General features: G+C 55.7%; 1 long non-coding RNA gene across 1 annotated transcript; it reads left to right on the top strand.

Annotated features, from left to right (window-relative positions):
• Positions 1 to 574: 574 nt before the first annotated feature.
• On the top strand, positions 575 to 6,432 carry LOC306644116. Its single transcript, XR_013759169.1, has 3 exons — positions 575 to 1,584; positions 1,952 to 2,106; positions 4,476 to 6,432. It is a non-coding gene; the product is annotated as an uncharacterized lncRNA (long non-coding RNA).
• Positions 6,433 to 11,136: the final 4,704 nt, after the last annotated feature.

An 11,136-nucleotide genomic window follows, 5' to 3' on the forward strand; every position in this document is an offset into this window, starting at 1 on the left:
AACAACGAAGCACAGCAGGGGCGGTGGGGTGGGGACCTCCCCCTGGCTTAAAGGTGACCTGGGGACTCCAGTGCTTCTCGGGCACCACTGGCATTCCTTGGCTGGTGGCATTGTGGCCAGCCTCTGCCTTCTTCACGTGGCATTGGCCCTGTGTGGGTACCTCTGTGCCCACATTTCCCTGTGGATCGGGTCTCTAGTCCTACTGGGTTAGGGCCACTGCAATGACCTTGTCTCAACCAGGACACGTGTAATAGCCCTGTTTTCAGAGAAGGGGTCAGTACTGAAACGTAGGAATTTGGAAGGGGACACAATGTGACACCTGACAGCATCCTCCCTACTCAGGGTGCCACGTCTGAGGAGCCGCCAAGCGCAGGCAGGGAAGGGCATGTGCTGCGTTGGGTCCCTCCCCGGACAGTGCTAGACACGCTCAGAGCCACTGTCACCACACTGGATGCAGAGTGATGCATGTCGTGCCAGCCCCGTGACCTGAGCACACCCAGGCATGCGGGCCACTGCCCAAGGTGTGCTGGACATAGTGGCCTCTGAGCCCTCCGTCCCACCCAGGCAAGGTGACCTTGCTGGGCTTCACCCTCCCCTGGGCCTCCCTTGCTGGGACGATGCTCCCCTGTCCTGCCCGTCTACGGTCAGGTGAAGCTCAAACAGGACACGAGATGCAATGGCTTTGAAAGATCCGCTCCCCGGGGCACCCCGGTCATCGTCTCGACCATGGACGCTCTGTGCCAGCAAGCGACAGCTGGTGGTCTTGCTGTGGACCATTCTGCCTGCCGGTAGGCTGGCGTCTAATGACCGGAACGTGCCTGGCCTTCCCGTGGCTGGCTCTGCAGGCAGCAGTGGCTCAGTCAAGCTCCCTGGCAGCCTGCTGGCCGCCGGGCAGAAGCTGAAACCCACCGGGCTGCGTTCCAGGAGCCCCAGCCTGCCAGTTCTCCCCGCCTGGTGAACTTGGAAGGAAGCAGCCTTTCAGGCTGGGTTCTGGCCAGATGAGGCAGCCGGAGGGAGAAGGAAGGACCCCGGGATGCACCTGTGGCTCGGGTTTCTCCACAGCCTGCCCTCTCTCCACCGGTGTTTTCCAGAACACCTCCATCCAGCAAGATTGACAGCTCACCCTTGGTTGGGATCAGAGTGTAGGAAGTGGTCTTTTCAAACTTCCCTTGCCGTTCGGCCTGCCAGAACCCCTACCACCGCTTGCCTTATTTATCCTGGCCACCAGGTCTCTCTGTGCACCCTAAGAAAACAGATTACTGTCCAGAGCAAAGTCCTTGCGTGTTTCCTTTCTGGAGGGGGATCAAGCTCTGAAAGCAAACCTTCCTGCGGCCCGGCCGGTGACACCCACTGCTGGTTTATTTTATCTGTCTCCACCTGCAGAGCAGGGAGTTAACCTGCTGCCCAAAGCTGGCCAGCAGATGACTGCTGTGCTTTCCACCTGACACGGCAGCCTTGTCCTGGGCCAGCCACAGTGTGTGCACCGCCCAGCTCCACATCTGAACAGGACTCCGTGTAACTCGATCTGTTTTCTTTCTTCACTATAGTCTCTGCGTGCCAAATTTAACTGTGCTCCGATCTGCGGTCTGTATACATAGTGTCGTGCAAGAGGGCGGGGGAGGGGCGGCCCGGAGGAGCTGGAGCGGGAAGGTGTCCAGGAGGGTTTTTTCTGTCTTTCTTTTTTTTCTCTTGCCTGCTTTGCTCACTGTTTGCTAGCATCACTTAGCGAGACTGTCCCCCTGTCTTCAACCATTAACCCTTCAGAGATACCCAGTATGCTTTGCGTCTCCCATATACCTCTTCACAAAAAAGGCTCGATGCCCTGTCTGCTGAGCACTGTGGCTTCTAGAGTTAACAGCCTCCTGCTTCTGGAAACACGAACTTCCCCAGAAATGTTTGTGTAGCAATTAGTGGGGCCCCACTCAGATTTGCAAAAATATCCCCTCCCTAGCAAACAAGCTGGGAAGGACCTCAGAACCCAGGTCACCAGGAGCCAGAGGCCCAGGGCAGGCCCCTCTCTTCAAAAGCCTCGTTTATGTCCTGCAAAACTATAGAAGCTGATGTCATGGGAAGGTTCCCAGGAGAGACAGGAACCTGCTCTCCATAGTAAGCCCCTCAGGCTGAGGCTGGGTCCTGCCATGGCAGAAGTGAACCAGCCCTGGGCTGTAGACAAGTCACCCACTGCAGGCCCCAGGGTGACAGATGATCCTTTATGGGTCAGCAGAAGCCCTGCTTCCCTTGACTGTTGTAGGCTGACCAGGAATTTTGTATCTATAACAAAGTGGTTGCTAAACAGAGTTCCCTCTACCCTGGGGCCGGCACTTCTGTGAAAGAAGGGTGGATGTGGGTGTTTTGGACCCTGAGTCTCAGGGACTGGGGGATGGGGTGGAGGACATTCAGTGTTCATTTCTGTCAGAAATCACAGAAATGCTGAGAAACACAGAACCTTGGGTCTCCTTGTGAGGGAAGGCCTCCTGGGTCATTCTGGGCTATATTTAGAATGGAAAATTTGCTGGCTCAGAGAAAAGGAGTCATGTGCCCTTGGCCAGTGGGGTGCGGCCACGGCCCTGTCATCGTCCTCCCCCAGCTCAGACCTCCCTCTCCCCCAGACAGGGGAGCCTCCCACGGGAGGGTAGAGCTGGGCTGTGCAGGGCCCAGCTCAGAAGGGCACACAGGACCCCCTAGGAACCCATCTCCAGGCGTGTGCGTGGGGGCAGGTGCCGCAGGGAGTGGACCCAGGTCCCGGCGGAGGGGCTGCGGCTCTGTCCAGCTCGCTGGTGCGGGGGTGCCTGCCCACAGACGCACAGGTCCTTCAGGTTGGGAGCAGCCATGGCGCTGCCCGGCCCACGTCAGCACCCTGCTCACTCTCCTCTGGTAAACAGCAGGGCTTCAGGATCCCGGCGTCCATTGCATAACTCCTGCTCGGCTCTGCACGTGGCTTCCCAGAAGCAGCGGCGGGACACCGCCACCCACCCCGCCCAGGCCCATCCCTTCCCTGGGGATCCGAGGCAGAGCGGACGGTCGAGGCCCTCCCCTGTGCTCCGGGGGCTGAGGAGCCAGTGGCTGCAGACCCTCGCTTCCTGGCGAGGCCTGACTGGTGGGAATTCTCGGGCTGTTTCCCCCATGAGGAAATCAGGGGCCCAGCTGTCTCCTCTGCTGATTCGCCTGGCCCAGCTCCTCACGGGGTTTCCCGGTTCTACCTGTGAAATGCATTAGGGCCCAACTCCTTTGTCCCCATCCTGTGTCTGCCACGTGACCTGCCATGTGACACCCCCGCCCCAGCCCAGACTCTCACTGGAGAGCAGCCAGCATGATCTTTGGGAAACCCGCACTGACCTTTCCCACTTCCTGCTTCCTGTGGCTCTTAGAAGTCACCTCCTCTGTGCTCAGCAGCACCTCCGCCATCTCACAGCTGTGGCTCCCCCAGCGGTGCTGGCCGGGTCCAGCCTCGGGGGCTTGGGTTTACTGCTGCGGACCTCTGGTTCGGGCCAGGTCTCCAAGTGCATTCTGGTCTCCTCCTGGGGAGGTGGAGACCTGTTCTGGTCGCTGGTTAGCTCTGCAGCCTGCGGGGCTCAGACCATCCCCAAGAACTAAATCCTCCAGGAGGGGTGGCAGACCTCAGCCAGCACCGAGCAGTCCCCTCCACTGCCCCCAGGGTGAAGCTGGCCATCAGGGCCTCCCAAGACACAGGCCTGCTACTTCCTTCTTCTGCAGCAGCCAGTGAATGTGGGTCTCCACCATGAGCCGAGGGCCAGAGCTCAGCTCTGCACTGGGACAAAGTGGCCGCTCTTTCATGGGACTTTGGGACAAGCATGTCCTAGAGGCCTCCCCAGAGAAGGTGTGGTTGGTGCAGTGGCTCTGCCTGGTTTAGAAGGCCTTTCTGTCTTGGGACCAAAGCACTGATGAACTTTCAGGCCTTGGACTTTCCAGTTCTGTGACTGCAGGCTCTGGAGGAGATCACTCCTGTTATTAACGGAACTGTGGCGGGCTGAGCATCCAGCGCCTGCCCACACCTCACTGAATCAGCCCTTCCATGGTGCTCTCCTTCTCCTTTTTCCTTCTTTCTTTCTTTTTTTTTTTTTTTTTTTTTTTTTTTTTTTGGTACTAGGGATTGAACCCTGGGGTTCTTTACCACTGAGCCACACCCCCAGCCCTTCCGTGTTTTATTTTGAGACATTTGCCAAGGCTGGCCTCTGACTTGCCATCCTCCTGCCTCAGCCTCTGGAGTCGCTGGGATTACAGATGTGTGCCACTGTGCCCAGCTACAGTGACCTCCTTATGGAAGTGTCATCAAGTTTCTTGCCCAGGAAAACACCTCTTTGAGGCTTCTCTAGGACAGCCGGGATAGTAGCCGTTTTGGGGTGGGAAGTGGGGGGACTTTAAGATGACCATTGTTCCTTTGCCAGGGTGGCATCTGAGGTGCTCAGAGGGAAAACAGGGCTCCCCTCCCTCGCACCCCACCTCCCCCTCTGCAGATCTGGACAGCTCAGATTTGGCCCCATTTGTTCAAAACAGAAAGTTTCAAATGAAAAGCCGAGGAAGACAAACGGAAAGCAACACCGGGCAAATTGCCGTGACCATCTGCCAGGCACATCTCCCTCCCGGTGCCTTTAAAAATCACGGAGCTGCACCCTTCCTTGTCATCGATCTGACACGTTAACATTTTTTAATTAAAATTCAGTATCATGGACCAGGTCATGGAGTGTGAGCAATATTCTCTTTGTTCTAAAAATCCAAATGTAATGAAACTGCCATTCACGAGTGTTTTCAATAGGCTGCTTATTTAAAAAAAAAAAAAAAAAACATATTCGATGAACAAAAATGGGTGAATTTTCACAGCGTGGGGTCCGTCAGGAATGAAACCCTTACTAATCACAGCCCAGTCCCTGGGGGTGCGTTCTTGGATGTCAATTTTGGCTGATTGCTTCTGAAGCCGTGTGACTTCCATTCCTGTGTCCTGTGGTGCGTTTTATAGACTGATGTCACTTGTTGGAGGTAAATGACAGGGTACATGTTTACAGATGAATGCTCATTGCCCAGTCAAGGCATGGAGTCCAGAGAGGTTTGGAAGGGGGACGGGCCAGGGGGGCTGGGCCAGACGCCTCCTGCGCTGGGAGGCAAGAACATGATGGTCAGACCCCAGGACCCCACCCGGAGGGGCAAAGCCAAAGCACCTGTGGGGCCACCAAATGATGCAGGGTGGGGATCACCACCACAGCAGGACTGTGCAAAAAGCTTAGGTCCAATACTTGAGCCATGGTGAAAAAGATCTAGTGATTTTCATCTCTCTACAAAACCCAGAGGACCTGGGTCCACGGTGCCTGTATTTACCTCAAGAACCAATTTGCTAAAGCCATTATTAGCTGCTCACAGTTCCCTATTCCCTCCATTCCGGCTGAGCCCTCCAAGTTCGAGTCATGGGGATATTTTAAAAATCTTTTTTCCTCTGAAGCAGCTCCCTGTCAGCGTGGCCCCAGGCATACCGTCCCAGGACCAGGGCCTCAGTCTGCCCAGCTCTGTAATGGGAATGACAGTGGGCCTTCTCTAGGGGCAAGCAAGCACTAGGTAGAAGGGTTCCTGGAAGAGTACGGCGCCTGCATAAAAGGTCCCTGGCCCATGTCCTTCAGAACCTCTGAAGTCCTCAGGGAAGACAGCACGTTGCCTTCCTCCAGAACAGCCCCTGGGGGAGTGAAGACGGAGCTTCACAGAAACCAGGGACCCCAGAAGGCAGCCCTCTGATAACCAAGGCTGGGCCAGGTGGAGGCCAGGCAGCCGCGGAGAGCTGGGGGTGTGCTGAGTGTCGCTCCTCTCAGATACTTCAGGCCTTCTCACTCACAGCAGATCCAACCCCCTCCTGGTCTGCAGTAAAATCTTCTGAGCTGAGCTGTGTGGAGACCACATGTGGGAGGCACTTTCCCCCCACTATTAAATCCGTGGTCACCCTCCAAGCTAGATGGCCTCATACTGAACTGGTTCCACACACAGGCTAGGTACACATGCAGCCATCTCAGCCCAAGCCTGTTAAGAACAGATGTGCACCAGGTTCCACAGCACTGATCCCTTTCCATGTATTTTTCCATGAACAGTCTTTGCTTTCTGCCCCCGACCTCTGAGCGGGGAAAGGACAAGAAAATGGAACCAGGGTTGAAGTGGATCTTACATGCCTCGAGGTTCTCTGCCACAACATGGGCTGTTGGTTTTCAAACAGGGATCTGGTACGGGAGGCTGTGCACACGCAGCCTCAGAGTGTGTCCATCCACGAAGCTGAGTGCGCGGCTGGGGAGGCGGTGGAGAGCTGGCGCCTGAGGCAGGACGGAGAGTTCTGGCTGCGGGGAGGTGGATGCAGTCACCCTGCTGAACTGTGCACTCAGAATGGTCAAGACGACGCAAAAGAAAAGCGAGGGGAGGGGACTCTCCAGGACGCCCCTGCTAGGCGGGTGGTGTGAGCCCCTGGAATTCCCGGCCCCTTGCCGGTGGAGCTCGGAACTCAAGTGAGGCAGGCGGGTGATGTTGGCTTAGTTCTGAATTTCTGTTCCCGAGAACGGTCCTCGACCCACCTCCCTCCTCCTGCTTCTCACTTGACGGCCGTCGGCCTCTAGGTCTTGGGCACACCTGCTGCTATCTGTGCTCACGGGGAACTGGAACTCTGGAGCGCAGAGCTCTGTCCTGCGGCTAAATTTGCCCTGTGGCTGGAACAGGATGGGAGAGGCCCCTGTGTCACCTTCAGTGGCCCCTGGGTAGACCCCAGGGCTTCCTCTGGTGCACTGGCATCCATCCCATCCTATGGGCTGTGCCCTGGCACTGGGAGGAGCAGAAGGGAGAGCTGGGGCGGGCTACCACGGCAGAGGGGGGTCAAGGTCAGCTGGGACCAGCGATGCTGCCTCCAGTCCTGTTCTGCCATGCCTGGCAGCAAGGCCCCAGGAGCCACTTTGCTTCAACTGGACCTCGTCACCTCTGAAGACTCCAGGTCTTTAGGGGGCTCTGTCTTTCCAGTTTCGGTCCAGCCGGGTAGCCTCCTGCAGACACAGGAGCAGGGAAAAGAACACCCTTCCTTCCTAGTGTCTGGCACTGCACGGCATCGGGTCGTATGTCCTGTTGACCAGGGTCTGGCAGCAATGTGCACTGGGCTCCAGAAGCAATAAGAGGCACGGAGGGACCCCGAGGACATGGGGACCCCGAGGACGCCCGGACCTGAGGACGCATGGACCTGCGGATGGTGGGCCCCTCTCTGGGGTCCCGGTGGAGAGGTGTTTGGCAGGGAAGGCATTTAGGCCACCTGACAGGAAGGACCCCTTGAAAGGCCTGGGCGCAGCTGAGCAGGAAGGCCAGCAGCTAGCTTGGGAGGCGAGATCGGCTTCCTGGGGCCCAGAGAGCCACATTTGTCTTAAAGAGAAGCAAAGAACAAACGACTGAGCGCTTCGATTTCGTTGAGAATTCGAAGAACACATTTGGTTGTCCCTGCTGCCCCCTTGGCCAGGCAGGCGTCTGATGGAGGGTCGCGTTGTCCTAATCTGGGGGAAAGCTCTGAGGGTCTCTTCAGTCGTGCAGATTGCAGAGGAGCCTGCTGCTCCCTGATCGGTTCAGCAGAGGGTCCTGGTGATTCACACTGGCTTGTGGAAACCTGGACTCGCACCAAGCTTTTCATATCTCTTCTCTATTTCTTTTGCCTAATTATTTTCTGGCGCGCTAATTTGGTTGTATTTTTTTTCCAAAGGTAAAATATTCACAGGCCTTGATTTCTTTAACCAATTCTGGAGTTTGCAGAAGCAAAAAAAAAAAAAAAAAACCTCAAAATTCAGTTTCTTGGCTCACTTGGCCCCCACCGATTTGGGGGTAACTCCCAGCTCCAGTCAATAGTAACTCTTCCAAAGGTGGCTGCTGCCTGGAATCTGGGGGCTTACCCGGGGAAACTTGAAACCACGCCTCAAGGGAGAGAGGTGCTTCAGATTGGCCCAGAAAGATGTCAGTCGGGCACCACGCGCCCAATCAGTGAGAAGGAGGTGGGGCGGGTCCGACTCCCCCGCCCCGTCTCCTCTCTATTCCAGACTGCCACCTGCTCGCTCCCTTCACTTCCTGCGCTAGGTTTTCAGATTCTGTTCGCATCCACCACTCGATTGCCAAAGACCATCGCCGGCAACACAGTGGTGCTTCCCCCACATGACGGGCAGCTCCCCGACCTTTCCTTTTAGCCACAGATGAAAGACGCGTGTGTGCGTGCGCCTGGCTAGTGCACGCACTGCTCGTGGAAAACCAGGGTGCATTCCGGAGCCAGGCGACGTGACGATTGCAGAAAGGTGCACGAGGCAGAACCCATTAGCGAGCTGCGCGTTGCTCAAACCCGAGGCCCTGGCGGGCAGCGTGCCGTGCGCCGGAACGCACTGGGCTGTGGCGGTGACTAATAATGCAGCCGGGGATCTGCTCACATCTCCCCCCGGGTGTGCCTATTTTCATAAGCTAATAACTCAAGCATGAACATTGTTTCAGGCTGAGAACTGGCGGTAAGAGCTGGGCAATCGGTGTGGGAAACAACTTTTCGTTGCTTGTTACTTAATTTAGTGGGCTGTTTTGAAGTCAGGAGTGGGGGAGATGCCAGCGCGGGTTTTCTCAGCACTGTGTTTTGGTCAAGCCCGAGAACACGGTTGGGATTTTATTACACGAAGCCGTCTTTTCATTGCGGCGGGCAGTGGTTTGTCTCTGCAGGTGCACGCTTCTGTGTGGGTCAGGCTGGGGTCATGGTGGGGGTGAGAGATGGAATCAAACCTGATAAATGACATTACATCATCCTGGGCACAACGCCTTGGGCTGGAAACGCCTGCCAGTCGAACAGCCAGGAGAGCAAACAGCCACCTGAGACCAGAGCCGCCGGGCGGTCGAAGCCTGTCCTGGGTTCCAGCGAATTCCTAGGTGAACCTTGCCAGTAGTCACACCTCTCATTCCTACTGGAATTGGGCTTCCCCAGCACTTTCTGGTACAAAACCAAGTTAGTCAGTCCAAGTAAAGAGGACTGTAGGTCACAGGACCCTTTTGACTCTTTGCTCTTCTTTTATTGTGGCAAGAGGTTGGAGAGAGACAGAAAAACCTAGAGAAGAGCATAACAAACACCTGTGGACCCACACTCCAGAAATAACACACGTTGATATTTTATGATGGTTATTCCACTTTCATTTTATTATTTGGGACTGAGCCCAGGGGCCCTTTATCCCTGAGCCACATCTTCCAGCCCTTTATTGTATTTGTAAGGTCTTGCTAAGTTGCTTAAGCCCTTTATTGTATTTGTAAGGTCTTGCTAAGTTGCTTAAGCCCTCCCTGAGTGGCTGAGGCTGGCCTTAAACTTGTGATCCTCCTGCCTCAGCCTCCCAGGCCACTGGGATTACAGGCATGCACCACTGTGCCTGGCTTATTCCAACTTTTAAAAAATAAAATATCTGTAACATTACTGATGAGGTTGTACCTTCTCCTTTCAGACAAGAAATGAGGAGCCAGGAGGGGAAGGGGCCACAGAGGTCTGCAGCCTCTCGCATCTCAAGGAGACTCTGGCTGGTCAGGACACAGGTGCCCATTCTCATCCCACAGGATAGGTGAGAGCTCAGGACCTGGGGCTTGTGTATAGGGTCTCTTTCCTTCTTCTGGGCCCTGTGCTGAACGGAACAGAGGACAAAACCGAAGGCAGCCCAAAGCAGGCACGCTCCCTCCCCCAGGGAGCTGAGCAGCTGCCCCCTCCCCCAGCCAGCTGCGAGCACACAAGCCAGCCAGGGACATCACAGGGAGAAACCCACACACTTTATGGGGCACGTTTGAATCCATTCTTCAGTCATGGATCCTGCAAAAGAAAACGAAATATTCCGCCACTAATGTGCCACCCAGTGAGAACAAATTGATACTGTTTATTTTGATTAGATGATTGCTTCATTTATAAATCTTTGATATATCCTTTTCCCTGAAAATGGCATTTGAATCTTCTGAAGATAAAAAAAAAAGTCGCGGGGGCGGCTGACTTTCTGGCCTTCTGGGCGTCTTGGAGCTTCTCTGTGTACAGCCTTGATCAGTGAAGCCCAGGCCCAGGCTGCATTGTATCTGGGGCCAACAGGAGCCCTCTGGGTCAGCCAGCTGGAATCTCAGAGCTGCTCTAAAAATATTCAGCTCTGCAGACACAGGCTGGGCTCAGGGGGCTTCCAGACTGACAGCTCTGTTTATGAACCAGCTATTGGTTAAAAAAAAAAAAAAAAAAAATCAGCCTGTCTTTTCTGCGTTGATTGATTTTGGCTCCAGAGAGATTTTGCTGGTCATTTCAGCAGGACGGAGACCCCCCACCCCCAACAGTTCCCTGAATTGTTTTAGGAAAGTAAAAAGGCAGCCTTTTCCGTTCCAAGGCAAAGCTGAGCCTGTAGCATGTGCCCTGAGGTCCAGTCTCTGCAGCCAAGTTCACGGCTAAGCTGCGCCGCACCTGGGCTGGGCTGTGCAGGGTTGGGATCCACTGGACTGAAGCCCACTCGGCCGTCCTCCGCAGACAGCGAGAAGCCTGGGGAGGCTGTCGGAGCATGGTTAAAACATAGAGAGAAGACCTGGTGTCCCGTTCTCCTGACAGAGCGCACCGCCCTGGGTGCTCAGGGCTTCCTCCGGGGACACAGGAGTTGCCACCCTGCTCAATATGCAAACCGCGCGTTAGGGGTAAAGGGCCTCTTCCTAGAGAGTCCTCTCCTCTGAGCCCCGCGGGAGGGCTTCTAAAGATAGTCTGGCTGCTTCCAAAGAAGAAAGCCACGGGGTACCTGGCACAGGGCTTTATCAGCTAAGGCAGAATCCTTCCTGCCTCAACGCGGCCCCTTCCCCTGTCTGCCGGCAGAGATGGACACTCGAAATGCTCATGCCCAGGCTCAGGGACCCGCCAGGTCCTGCCCAGTCCTCTGAAAGCTGCCTGGAGTAGAGGCTGACGGTTGGTGCGGCTCACATGGATTGTTCAGTTGGGCATCGTGCTGCCTTTTCAGACCCCGCAAAGGGACGGACAGCAAACCCCGAGGCCGGCTGGGCAGCTCCGGAGCACACAGAGGTCTGGTGCCTCCTGGTCTCCAGGTCTGGTGCTGCCACTCAACAGCAGAAGGGTCTCTTTGCCCTAAGCTACAGCCTGCCCAGGTCGCTTGA

Source organism: Sciurus vulgaris (genome assembly GCF_902686455.1).
Source record: "Sciurus vulgaris genome assembly, chromosome: 14".
Lineage (NCBI taxonomy): Eukaryota > Metazoa > Chordata > Mammalia > Rodentia > Sciuridae > Sciurus > Sciurus vulgaris.